The sequence below is a fragment of the Bos grunniens genome, chromosome 18, assembly GCF_055505025.1.
Source record: "Bos grunniens cultivar Pamir isolate PY7600 chromosome 18, Bosgru_T2T1.0, whole genome shotgun sequence".
Taxonomy (NCBI): Eukaryota; Metazoa; Chordata; class Mammalia; order Artiodactyla; family Bovidae; genus Bos; species Bos grunniens.
In genome coordinates, this window is record NC_141182.1 from 47,976,396 (window position 1) to 47,990,505 (window position 14,110).

At 48.2% G+C, this 14,110-nt stretch overlaps 1 protein-coding gene across 5 annotated transcripts in view; it reads left to right on the forward strand.

Moving 5' to 3' along the window:
• The window catches only part of SIPA1L3 (signal induced proliferation associated 1 like 3), a 253,345-nt gene that overhangs the window by 89,613 nt on the left and 149,622 nt on the right, over window positions 1–14,110 (forward strand). For all 5 annotated transcript variants that reach the window (XM_086352265.1, XM_086352268.1, XM_086352269.1 and 2 more), the window contains one exon: window positions 13,936–14,003. The gene's annotated coding sequence lies outside the window, so the exon portion shown is untranslated. The remainder of the gene's footprint in view (window positions 1–13,935; window positions 14,004–14,110) is intronic.

Below are 14,110 nucleotides of genomic sequence, written 5' to 3' on the forward strand. Positions count from 1 at the left end.
TTGGTGCTGGGAAAGGCGCCCCTGGATCTCTGTCAGCATAGGAGGGGCTCCTGTGGCATGTGGTAAGAAGTCACTTCTAAACGACAATGACAGGCTATTTGACCTACTTCCCAGGCACTTAGTAGGATGAAATAAGCAGAGTTTGGTCAACTGTGTGAAGCGTGCAGCGCCACCAAGTCTGCCCCTTAGGAGAATAACCAGGAAGAGTCAGAGAAACACTGAAGTCAAGGTCTCAGGTCCCGGGCTGTGATCCAGGTGAAGCTGCCCAGGGCAGGCGGCACAGGCAACAAGTTACCTCACATCCACCCCCAGCCCACCGTGCCACAGAGCCACATGGTGGGATGCTGCTCACACACCCCTCGCTCAAAGCAGACCAGCCCTGTTGCTGGGGAGAGTGGACCTGGAAGGAAGCCATGGGGAGGACACGTCCCCAAGGGACGTTGTGTCTTGCCACCCCGGGGGCTCTGTTTGTGCTGTGGTCTTTGATCGTGCTGGCCCTGGAGTTGTTCTCTTTGAGGCTCTGCTTCCCTCCCCCTTTCCTGCTCCTCGACCCAGAACGAAGATCCATTCCTCCAGGATTCTGGTGTCCCCTCAGGGTGCATGTGGCTGTCAGCGGGTTGGGGGCTCATAACCCCAGTGAGTCACAGCTCATCTCCTGCTAGGCTTCCCTGGGCAATTGTTGTTCCGTTGCTAAGCCAAGTCCAATTCTTTTTGACCCTAGGGACTGTAGCCCGCCAGGCTCCTCTGTTCATGGGATTTCCCAGGCAAGAGTCCTGGAGTGGGTTGCCATTTCCTTCTCCAGGGAATCTTCCCGAGCCACAGATTGAACCCAGGTCTCCTGCATTGGCAGGTGGATTCTTTACCACTGAGCTACCAGGGAAGCCCTCACTTGCAGTGGCTGTTCTCAATTGAAGCCTCCTCGCTCAGCAGACCACTTTTTATCTACAGTGCTTTCTCCCTGCTCTTGACTGTGTTCCTTACGCTTCCATCACCACCAAAAAGAAAGAGAATGCTTCCTGTTGCTGGATCAGCATCTCTTCCTCTGTTTCATCTCCTACTGGTCGTTCATCAGAAGTGAGGGCTCACTGCTCACTGGCTGATCTGTTCACCCCCTCAGAGAAGGAAGGACCCGATTGTTGCTGACTCTGTCTTTATCTTACTCAGGTGGGTAGAGTGGGTATATGTGTATGTGTGTATATATATTATATTATATATATATAGTATATATACTATATAATATATATACACACACTATAATGTAGTGTAGTATGATATATATCATACTATAAAGAGTATTCTCAGGTTTCTGATTTGGGTAGTTGATGGTATCTTGTGGACCACTGTCCACCAGTGGATGGCAGAGAAGCTGGTACAGGTAAGGATATTATATGGAGAGAGAGACTGAGAGAATATATATTTGATCGTACACACATATACATATGGAGAGAGAGAATTCATATCGTTATTGAAAATACAAAAATATGCCCTACAAAAAATCAGGCAGCGACTGTTCATTTATTGAATTCATTTAACAGGCATTTGCTGATCTGCTCTTCTTGTGCTGTGCACAATTGGAATCTGGCAGAAAACCACTTTGGAAAAACTCATGAGACCGTGTAAAGATCACTCTCGAATCTTCCTTTTCCGCCTCACCCCACCACCCCCTTCACGGCCAGGCCCTCATCAGGACTTCTCTGTCCGTGACCTGAAACAGATCATCACCAACCTTCTCTTCCATCCCGCCGCCCTCGCCCTGCTCCCAGCCACCAACATCCGTCCTTGGGCGTGACAGCGGCCACTTTACCCTTCTCCCTGCTTCTCTTTAACCCTGGCAGTCTCTATGCAAAAACCAGAGGGGTCTTTCAAATGTCAGCCAGAGCACACCATCCTCCTCCTCCTGGTTAGACTTAGAATAAAGAGCATATGGCTGGCTGGGGCTCACACAGCCCTCGAGCTTCTGCCTCATCTCCCAGCACCCCCTCCCTCCCTCACCACAGTGATCTGGGCAAGAGGGCCTCCTCTGAGTGTCTTCAACAAATTCCTCCATCTCCTGGAATATTCTTTTTCTTTCTTTTTTTTTTTTTTAGCTTTCATTAGAGACTTTATTACCAAACTGGTAATTCAATCTGAGTAGCCCTTTGAGTGTCTTTTAATTGAGATATAATTCACATACCAGGCTTCCCTGATAGCTCAGTTGGTAAAGAATCCGCCTGCAATGCAGGAGACCCTGGTTTGATTCCTGGGTCCAGAACATTCCCTGGAGAAGGGATAGGCTACCCTCTCCAGTATTCTTGGGCTTCCCTTGTGGCTCAGCTGGTAAAGAATCCACCTGCAATGTGGGAGACTTGGGTTCAGTCCCTGGGTTGGGAAGATCCCCTGGAGAAGGGAAAGGCTATCCACTCCAGTATTCTGGCCTGGAGAATTCCATGGACTGTGTAGTCGATAGGGTCGCAAAGAGTCAGACATGACTGACTTTTCTTCTTTCACATACCATAAAGTTCACCCTTTTAAAGCGTGGTTCACAAGCGTGGTTCAGTGTTTTTTAGTGTGTTCACAGGATTGTGCGACCATCACCAGTGTCTAATTCCAGGATGTTTTCATCCGCACAGGAAACACCCTGTACCCATTAGCAGTTACTCCCCTTCCGTGTCCCCCACCTCCCAGCCCCTGGCAACCACTGATCTACTTTCTGTCTCTGGATTGTCCTATTCTGGGCATTTCATATAAATGGAATCTCCTGATATGAGGTGGTCTTTTGTGATTAGCCTCTTTCACTTAGCATCATGTTTTCAGTGTTCATCTATGTTATATACACGAATCAGTCCTATAGTCTCTTTACAACTGAGTAATATTCCACTGTATGGATGTATCATGTGTTATTTATCCAGTCCTCATTTGATGGGTGTTCTGGGATATTCTTACTCCCATTCTTCACATGGCTTCCTTCTCCTTTCTCTTCAGTTTCGTGCTGAAACTCACTCAGGTTTCCTGCATCGTACTTCTTACGGTTTGCACTTGTATATATATTTGTTCCCCTGTTTGTTTATCTTCTGTCCTCTGTTCCGGACTGTGAGTTCTGTAAGGGTGGGGACCCTGTCTGCTTTTTTTTTGGCTGCAGGGTCTTCACTGCTGCTCAGGCAGGCTTTCTCTTGTTGCAGCGAGTGGGGGCTACTCTCTGGTTGCAATGCACAGGCTTCTCATAGTGATGGCTTCTCTTGTTGCAGGGGACAGGCTCAGTGGTTGTGGCTCATGGGCTTAGTTGCCCTGTGGCATGTGGAATCTTCCCAGACCAGGGATTGAACCCGTTTCCCCAGCATTGGCAGGTGGATTCTTAACCCCTGGAGCAACAGGGAAGTCCCGACTCTTATCTGCTTTTGTTCACCCTGCCTCACTCAGTGCCCAGAATAGGGTAGTGCGTAGTAGTTGCTGGATGAATGACTCAGTATCTCTCATCCAGGTCTCACTTTACATCCTCTTAGGGCAAAATGATTGTAATTCCTTTCTGTGGGAAATCCTATATGTAGCATTCTACTTACTGTACCTAGCTCTCTACTCTAAATAGTGGCGGGTTGCTGGAAGGATTCCTCTGGTGTAGAACACTGTCCCATCTGCTGTGTAAGGCCACAGTGTCATTGGAAACTGCATGTGGCTGCCAGTAGCAGAGATGAGAAGTAACAGCTACAATTTAGTAACATTGTAAACTCAATGGCAGGTGGTTTCTCTTGTGAGTAAAATGTCCTGAGATCTGCAATCTGGAGCTGGGCTGGCAGCTCCATAGTCCTTGGGTAAATCAAGATACTTCTATCCTTTTGCTTAACCATCCCTGGCACAAAACTTTCATCCTTAAAGTGGCTTCATGGTCCACTGTGACTGCTGGAGTCAAGCCAGTGAGTCTGTAATCCGGGTGGGAATCGGGGCAGGGCACGGGGCACAAGTGTGTGTGTGTTAGTTGCTCCGTCATGTCCAACTCTTTGCAACCCCACAGACTGTAGCCCACCAGGCTTCTCTGTCCATGGAGTTCTTCAGGCAAGAACACTGGAGTGGATTGCCATGCCCTTCTCCAGAAGAACTTCCCAACCCAGGGATTGAACCCTAGTCTCCTGCATCTCAGGTAGATTCTCTACCGTTTGAGCTACAAAGAAGTCCACAAGAGTATAGTCCAGCTCTTTGTTCCTGGTGAGGAATTTTCCTTGAAGTCCCGTAACAACATCTCCCTACCTTTTGCTGACCACCCCTAGCTGCAGGTCATCTTACACACTAGTAAAGTATTGCTCAAAATTTTCCAAGCTAGGCTTCAACAGTACATGAATCAAGAACTTCCAGAAGTTCAAGCTGGATTTAGAAAAGGCAGAGGAGATAAAATTTCCAACATCCACTGGATCATAGAAAAAGCAAGAGACTTCCAGAAAAACATCTACTTTTGCTTCATTGACTATGCTAAAGCCTTTGACTGTGTGGATCACAACAAACTGTGGAAAATTCTTGAAGAGATGGGAATACCAAACCACCTTACCTGCCTCCTGAGAAATCTCTATGCAGGTCAAGAGGCAACAGTTAGAACTGGATATGGAACAACGGACTTGTTTCAAGTTGGGAAAAGAGTACATCAAGGCTGTATATTGTCACCCTGCTTATTTAATTTATATGCAGAGTACATCATGCAGAATTCCAGACTGGATGAAGCACAAGCTGGAATCAAGATTGCCAGGAAAAATATCAGTAACCTCAGATACACAGATGACACCACCCTTATGGCAGGAAGCAAAGAGGAGTTAAAGAGCCTCTTGATAAAAGTGACAGAGGAGAGTGAAAAAGCTGGCTTAAAACTCAACATTCAAAAAACGAAGATTATGGAATCCAGTCCTATCATTTCAAGGCAAATAGATGGGGAAACAATGGAAACAGTGAGAGACTTTATTTTCTTGCACTCTAAAACTACTGCAGAAGGTGACTGCAGCCATGAAATTAAAAGATACTTGCTCCTTGGAAGGAAAGCTATGACAAACCTAGATAGCATATTAAAAAGCAGAGACCTTACTTTGCCAACAAAGGTCCATCTAATTAAAGCTATGGTTTTTCCAGTAGTCTTGTATGGATGTGAGATTTGGACCTTAAAGAAAGCTGAGTGCTGAAGAATTGATGCTTTTGAACTGTAGTGTTGGCAGAGATGCTTGAGAGTCCCTTGGACTGCAAGGAGATACAATCAGTCCATCCTAAAGGACATCAGTCCTGAATATTGATTGGAAGGACGGATGCTGAAGCTGAAACTCCAATACTTTGGCCACCTGATGCGAAGAGCTGACTCATTGGAAAAGACCCTGATGCTGGGAAAGATTGAAGGCAGGAGGAGAAGGGGATGACAGAGGATGGGATGGTTGGATGGCATCACTGACTTGGTGGACATGAGTTTGAGCAAGCTTTGGGAGTTGGTGAATGACAGGGAAACCTGGCATGCTGCAGTCCATGGGGTTGTAAAGAGTTGGACACGACTGAGTGACCAAACTGAACTGAGCTTTGGGGGAGCTTGGGAGATGTAGTCTTTGCTGAGCATCCCGAGAAGAAAGGGAAGAATGGCTACTAGCTGGATAGCTAGCACCAGAAGGTCCATTTCCTGACCCTGGGTCCTGGCAGCCAACTTCTGCCCATTGGCCTGAGCCTTCAAGCCTTCTCCTTCCCTAAATGGCCAGAATCAAAGGAGTGCTTTTCTTTCTGATTGACCAGAGGGGGAGATTTTGAAGCCTCTCAAGGGCCTTTAGTCCGAAAAACTGACCATGTCACCAGCATTAAAAATTATGGTATCACACCTTTTTGAACATTTAGTACATGATCAGTTCTGCTCTAAACATTTTTCATGAAGTAATTTACTTCATGGGGCTTCCCAGGTGGCTCATTGATAAAGAATCCACCTTCCAGTGCAGGAGACACAGATTCGATCCCTGGTCCAGGAAGATGCCTTAGAGAAGGAAATGGCAATCCACTCCAGTATTCTTGCCTGGAGAATCCTATGGACAGAGGAGCCTGGTGAGCTACAGTCCATGAGGTCTCAAAGAGTCAGACACAACTGAGCGACTGAAAAACAACAACAATTTACTTTATCCTCATCTCCACCTTACAGATGGGGAGACTGAGACACGGAGAGGTTAAATAATCCTAGACCTTCTCGCTGTTAATATTTCTTTTTCATTCTTCCCTTTCAGTGTATACAATGAACAAGAGGATTAAAAAATAAAGCCTGACCTATTTTGGTAGATTGACCAGTGTTCGGTCTCCCATCTGATGAGCTGAATTCCAGAGAGTGCTTTGTGGAAAAGCACTCGGCAGTCGAAACCACATTGACAGGCTGTTTTCATAGGAGTGCAGGAAGGGGCTTAACTCTTGGCACATCCAGCAAATGCCTACTGACAGGAGGAAAAAGGATCCACAAGCTCTGCAGGATTTCCCCAGCCCATGAGCCTGCAGCCAGTAGACCTCAGAGCATCTCTGCCAGTGGGCGGGGCATGGCCTTTGAAACCATGGCCTCTGCAGCAGCTCTTAGGGTCCATGGGGAGAAGGAAGGCCCTCTCCAGTTCAGATCCTTTGAGAATTACTTCAGGCACCAGGTCATCTTTCTGGATGCCTGTGATCTGGGAGGTAGTGAAGGACAGGGAAGCCTGGCATGTTGCAGTCCATGGGGTCACAGAGTTGGACACGACTGAGCGACTGAACAACAGTAATGATCAGCCATGCTTGATGGAAATCTCTGATTCTCAGAGTTCACCTCTGAATTGGGACTTTTTGAGACAGTTTCAGTCTCCTGTTAGTGGCTCTTTACAAACTCTGGTTAGTGGTGTGATGGTGCACTGTGACGGAGCAGGTGTTTCAGTCGGGAGTGCGTTGGGCTGCAAGTATCAGACAACACAGGTGGCATCGTCACTTCAACACACTGGAGGTGGTTCGTGTCTTATAACACCTACAGGGAGAGGATGTGACTCAGTAACTTGGCAGAGCGAATGCCAGTGCTGTGCCCCACAGTGGCCGCAAGATGGCTGCTGCCCCCACCCTCCCCACGGGGCTGGGGCACCCTGAGAGTTCAGTCCTTTCCTTCTGGCAGAGTAGTGTTCTGGAGACAAGAGGGAGCCTCTCAAATCCAAGTATCACAAAGGCAGACTGGTGAAGGGGCAGAGGGTCATGTGGGTGAGCCTCATTCTTTTCATGAGGAGAGCAAACACCTTCCCAGATGCCCTGACTGAGAAAGTTCACTTACCCCAGTGTGGAGATATGATTCTGCTTTATCTTCTAGACTCACTTGTAATTTCCTTTTGCATTTAGGTCTTGGATCCATCTGAAAATGATGTCTGAATGTGGAATGAGATTGGGTTCAGGCCTGAGCCTTTTCTGTTAACTCTATGTTTGGGAAGTGGCATGGTTGGTGGTTCTGGCACAAGACCCACTGGGTTCAAATTCTGCCCTGCTGCACCACCTCCCTGGCTGTGTGACCTTGGGCAGGCTACCCCTCTGTGCATCAGTTTCCTGAGCTGTTAAAAACGGGGATGCTGGTAGACCCACCTTCACAGGCTTGTTATGAAGGTTAAATGTTGATAGTTGACTTGAAAACAGTTCTGGCATGTAACAAAAATTAAACCCTTACCCTTCAAGCCAGAATGAGAATTCACAAGGTCTCGTGGGTCTGGGGACTTGGCAGGGAATCTCAGACCCCAGTCAGTGTCTCTTTCTCTTTACAAGAAATGGCCAGACTGTTCTCTGAAGATGACTGTTGCAACATACGCTCCCACCTGCAGAGACTTCCCCTAATTCCATAACTTCAGTACATTTGATGGTGTCAGACTCTGACTTCTTAGTCAATCTGCTGTGTGTAAGATGGTCACTCATGGACGCTTTACCTGAGCAGTTTTTCTGTAGAGGTATGTCATGTGCCACTCAACCAGAAGTTACTTGGGCTAGGCTGGAGGCAGGACAACCATGAGACGGTTCCCCCCACCCCACCCCACCCCTGGCACAGTGAAGACCTCAGTTCCATGCTCAGAGCCCAAAACCAAGATGCTTCTCTGGGACAGGGTTGGGGAGGGGTGGAGGCTGAGGAGAGGACAGAAGATGAAGCTGTAAGATCCTCGTAGTGAGGGTTCCAGCCTTGGTCATGATTGTGGACTGAATCAGTGAAAGAACCAGTGGTGAATCGTTAGTGTGTGTTATTAATAGAATATAGGTCATAAGAGAAAACATGATTAATTACAAGAGGATCCCAGTGGCTGTCATACAAGATAGCAGTTAAGGGCCTGGATTTTCCCACGGCAAAGTCTTTTCTTCCCAGAGCAGCCTTTCTTTGTTGGCAGGTGGGTAGAGGCAGTTCAGTGAATGGAGATTTTCTGAAATTGCTGTTTCAGGGACAGGGTGGGGATGGGTATAATGGGAATCTTCTCTAAATGAAGGGTGATTGGACCACTTTATTAGTAGATGAGTAGGTCCCTCATGCCCCCGGTGTGAAGCTCTGGTAAAGTCTAAAAAGGAGAACACAGCTTGTAGCAGAAGGCCCCTCCTGGGCCTGGTTCTCCTTCACCTCGAATTGAAATGCGTAGGCCAGCCACTTACAGACCTGTCCGCCGCAATGACCACCTGGTCAGGGGGCTGCCTAGAGGTTGGATGAACATTGGCCAGGATGTGTGTCTTGTTCAGTAAAAGACAGAAAGCTGCCATCTCTGGGCACAGGGAGAGACAGGAGCTGGTAGGGCCTGGTCCCAGCCTTTGGGGCTGCTGATCCTGCCCACTGGGAAAATGGGTGCCAGCATCAGTTGCAGGCTCTCACCCATCAGATTAGCCACCCCTTTACCCAGGTGGCACTAGTGGTAAAGAATTGACCTGCCAGTGCAGGAGATGCGGGTTCGATCCCTGGGCCAGGAGGATCCCCTGGAGTAGGAAGTGGCAACCTTCTCCAGTATTCTTGTCTGGGAAATTCCATGGACAGAGGAGCCTGGTGGGGTACAGTCCATGGAGTTGCAAAGAGTTGGACATGACTGAGCACGTGCGTGCACACAGACTTCTTTACTTGGTCTTTGTGAGGAGGTATGAGTGGATGACCTTTTCCATATGAGTTGAGGTGGAAACTGAAGGGAAGAAGTGCAGGGACAGAAAGACCCAGGTGCATAGGCTGCTCTGGGGTCAGGAGAGCAGTGCCCGGGCTGGCTGGCCTTGCAGAAGCACCTTGCCTGGAGCCATGGCTATAAAGCCGGCTTCACAGGATTTCAGTGAGGATCAAAGCCAAGATCATTAACATGTAAACACCATGAAATGTGATATAAGAGATTGGTTTTCAGGATGTTGATTGTGGAGTAATGGAACTTTTGTCAGATATTTCCCTGAGAGCCCATTTTTAAAAACAGAAAAAAGTAGAGCTGCTGTAGGGGAATGGGGGTACGGAGGGCCCCTGCTGTCTCCCTAAGGACCATACTCAGGGGAGTTCAGGGTGAAACCTCCTGGGGCTCTGAGGAGGCTCTGCCCCCAACTGGCCCTGAGTCCCAAGCAAGACATCTCAGCATCCTGAACCTCAGTTTCCTTATCCATTAAGTGGGCATATCTGACTAGCTTGAAGAATTCTTCACCCAGTTCCTATGAACAGAGGTTTCAGAGATCTTTGGCATCCCCAAGACAGTTTGGGGGGTGGAGGAAGGGAGGGGGCATTCCTAGAGAGACATGACATAGTTTTGTTTTGTCAACTCCTTGGAAGGATTATGTTCATTGGAACACGAAGGAGCACTGTTTCGATTTCTGAGGTCCCTTCCAGTTCTAACAGTTATTTCTGTTGTAAATGATAGAGTGAATCCTCCCAACTCAAAGTGGCTTAAACTGCAAAGGGGGAATTCATGGCTTTGGGACTTGAAAATCTCAGAGCTGGCCTGACCTGAGTCCGCACTCAGGTATTCTTGTCAGGAATCCACCCTACTCCACTTCTGGATTCTGCCTCTTTCGGCTTTGATTTTATTCTCTGGTGACCATCCCCTCCCCCAGGGGCCAGAGAAAAACCCTCAACAGCCCCTACCTTCCACCCATTTCTTCCTCCCAGTAATCCAGCAAGATGTCTGGGGTCGACTGTGATTGGCCTTGCTTGGATCACGTGTCTCTCCCAAGAGCCAATCGCTGTGGCTGAGGGGAGGAGTCATCAGACTTGGAGGCAGGCCAGGATGCCCTCTCACCCCCAGGTTCTCTCATCCTGGCTTTTGTTTCTTGGTATAAACCCTAGGAAGCAAGGTGCGCAGCCCTGTGACTGTAACCTCTGTGACAGGTGAGCCAGGGCTGTTGCTCTGGTGGGTGCTGGAATTACTTAAGCAACTCCAGTGGGGGTCCTTCCTTCCCAGGTGGTGTAAGAGGGGCTCTGGGCTGTCTGGGGTCCTGGCTGAACTCCTGGTGCTAAACCCTGCCTTTGCTGCATTTCCACACCCCTTGGGCATCTTCCTTTCTGCTGCGGCCCCTCCTGTGTATCAGGGACCCCAGACTGATGGACATCACAGCTTCCTCCATTTGACAGGAAATAGATTCCCAGCTCAGAGAGACGTGGCACCACTGCACGTCACTGCTGATGTGTCTTTAAAGAGCCATGAGCATCACTCTAGAGAAAGAAAGGCGGGAAATGAGTGGCAGAAAAGCAATTTCCGATGTAGTTAAAAAGGCACTGATTACAATTTTACAGGCAGGGGCTTCCTGATCATCCCAAGAATTTTTTTAATGGAAAGCCTGGTGATAAAGGAAGGTGTTCTAGGTGCTTCTGGTTCCCTCCTGCCCTTCCAAGCATGTTGAAAATCAAAATCATTAGTATTTCATAGACCAGCTTTAGGGACTGCAACCACCCAAGAGATTATTTCTGAGTTTTTACAGAGTGTGTGTTTTTCTGTATTTGATGATTCTATGTATAGTAGCTGTTTCTAATTTTATTTTGTGCTTTCTGAAGTGTCTTGGTAGTGAGCTGTGGGAATTGTCAAGAACTGTACTCACGCCTTCCCTTCTGTGTCAGTTGAGAGTCATTCGGTTGTGTGAACAAGTAGAAATTCAGGTCAGCCTGCTTACATATGAGAGGAAATGTTTGAACTTGCAGTCTGGGACATTCTGTGTGTAACGACCTCAGGGTTGCTGGGACCCCGTTTCCTTCCATCTCCTGGCTCTGCAGTCCTCTGTTGGTTTTATTGTCAGATGGGCTCTGGGGCAGCTCCAGGTATATATCCAACCAGCTTAGCAGCCCTGGGGATTTTCCTGTTATCCCAGCTCACGTCCTGAGACTCATCTGTGGACCTGATCAGCTGGCTTTGGTGCCAGGGTCACCTTGAGCCATCCCTGAGGTTAGGGCTCTGGAAGAGAGGGTGCAGTGACTTAATTGGCCAGGCCTATGTTTTTATGACACCATTCCCTTCCCTACCAACCTATGGGTGGGGTCATCCTCACAAGAATCCCATGGGCTGGGTGAGAAAGATGAGGTTCTGAGGGCTGACCTGGAAAGGGGAAATGGGTACAGGATGGACCAAAACCGCTCAGTGCCCAGGACCGCTTCCCGTATGAAACTAACACAGATATGGATCCGCCCCACATCCCCCCGCTGTTACCTTCCCTTAACACCTACTCCACCTTTACCCTATCTCAGGACTAGCACAGGCTCCTTAGTCTCGGGTTCATGGATCCTTGAAGAATCCTTGGATGCAATTTAGAGGATCATGAAGTTGGCTGGGGGAAGATTTACATGTTTATTTTCTCTACCATCTAACTGAAATAATTTCCATTCCTTCTGAAGAAAAGCCACAAGCCACATTGTATTCGCTACACCCATGACTTTGTCGCACTCGAAAACTCCAAAGTATTTCCATATCACATTACTGTTGCGGATATTGCAAGTTATCATTTACACTCATCTCTTCCTAAATGACTGTAGTTCCTGGACCCACTGCTAAGATCTCGCGATTTAAAGCATTCACTGTTGCTGTTGTTCATTTGCTCAGTCACGTCCAACTCTTTGCAACCCCATGGACTGCAGCACACCAGGCTTCCCTGTCCTTCACTGTCTCCTGGAGTTTGCTCAAACTCATGTCCACTGAGTCAGTGATACCTTCCAACCATCTCATCTTCTGTCACCCCCCTTCTCTTGCCCTCAGTCTTTCCCAACATCAGGGTCTTTTCCATGAGTTGGCTTTTCACATCAGGTGGCCAAAGTATTGGAGCTTCAGCTTCAGCGTCAGTCCTTCCAATGAATATTCAGGGTTGATTTCCTTTAGGAGTGACTGGTTTGATCTCCTTGTTGTCCAAGGGACTCTCAAGAGTCTTCTCCAGCACTACAACTTGAAAGCATCAATTCTTAGGTGCTCAGCCTTCTTTATGGTCCAGCTGTCAGTGGAAAAACCATAACTTTGTACAGACCTTTGTCGGCAAAGTGATGTCTCTGCCTTTTAATACACTGTCTGGGTTTGTCAAAAGCATTCATAAAGAAGCACAAAGATGACTGTATCTCAGAATAGGTTTTGTGTTACAGATATTTCTGAATATAACTTATTTCCTTTGTAACCTTGTGTATTGTATTTTGTACGCTTGAGCATGTGATTCTAAGAAAGAACCCACACCCTTCTTCACCAGGCTGCTAACAAGGGTCCCTGGCCTGAGAAAGGGTAAGAACTAAGAACTCCTTTAGGCTTCACCAGCATCCCTAAGGGCAAGATTATTGAAACTGTCCTAATCCTCAGGCTCTGGAAAGTAGGCCAGCTACTTGCTAGGTTTCCTTCCTCTGAGGCTCGCTGGAGGGTCTGGCTGGCGTGTGAGGTCAGCCTTGGTGTGTGGGTGGCATGTGAACATGGCCGCATCGGGGAAGGATGGGGAGAGTCCTTGCCAGCTTGCAGTTGGCCCTCTCCTCGTTGCTCACCGTGACCACGTGGCCTGGCCAGGTGGTCAGGAATAGGCTGTGAGCAAGTGTGAGGGACCAGGCTGCCTGGGTTCATCCTCCCTATAGTGTACTTTTGACTGGCTGGGCAGCCTCAGTTAGTGGGCCCATCGCCCACTGTGTGCCTCAGTTCTCTCATCTGTAATATGGACGCAATAATGTTTTGTATTTCTTAGGCTTATTGGGCGGGGGTTCTGCCTGGACGGAGCCTGCATGTTCTGCCTGTGAGTGAGAGTCACCATTTAGAATCTGGGAAGGTTCTGGGTTGTCCTCTAGATCTCATCTCCCTGCCTTCGTGCCTGGCCTCAACTGAAATGTAATGGCGAACCATGCAGACAGTGGCTTCTCGACCCAGGGACATTCATTCATCCATGAAATATCCAGTCAAAAATGCACAACCATACTAAATAGTCAAAAACGTAAATTAGTAATACAGAGTTACAAGTCAGGACAAGAGCTTTTTCTCCACCACTCCTCTGCTCACAGTTGTCTGAAGGAGATGTCATTATAATGGGCTTTCATCTGTGCTCCTGACACCTCCCTGCCCTCATGTCCTACACGCACTCTGCTTCTGCTGCTCCTGAACAACCTCCCCCCCGCCAACCCCAACACACACACACACTTACGTGCGCACACACACTCCTGCCTTAGGTCACATGCACCAGCCATCCCTGTGCCTGGAAGGCTCTTCCCAGATGCTCACACAGCTCATGGTCTCCTGTGTTCAGGTCTTCGTCCTCAGGCCTCCTCTGACCCCTTAAGAAAAGCAGCAGCTCCCTCAGTCTTAGGCACCTGCCACTTTCTGGCTGCAAACTGTATTTGTTCAGTGTCTCCTTTCCCTGCTACAGTGTCTGTTCACCATGGGCAGCGACCTGGTCCTGGTCACTGGCGTACCCTTGGTGCCTGGCATGCTGCATGCATTCAGTACTCATTGAGGGAGTGACTTCGTGAATAACGGGTGGGTACTACGGTAGGAGGGCTCATATTGGCCAAAGACGTAACCTTGTGTTTTTGTTTTTGTTTTTTCTCCATAGATGCACAGTCTTTGACCTCAGCTCTCCTGGGACCCATAAGGAGCACTAGTGTCCAGAACGTACCAAGGGTGAGTTCTAAGGTTTGTTTGACTTTGGTTTGCTTAAGCTTTACAACTCGTGCATGTAAGTCTATTATTCTTTGCTTGTTTTTGAGTTTGTTTGTTTTTTACTTTTT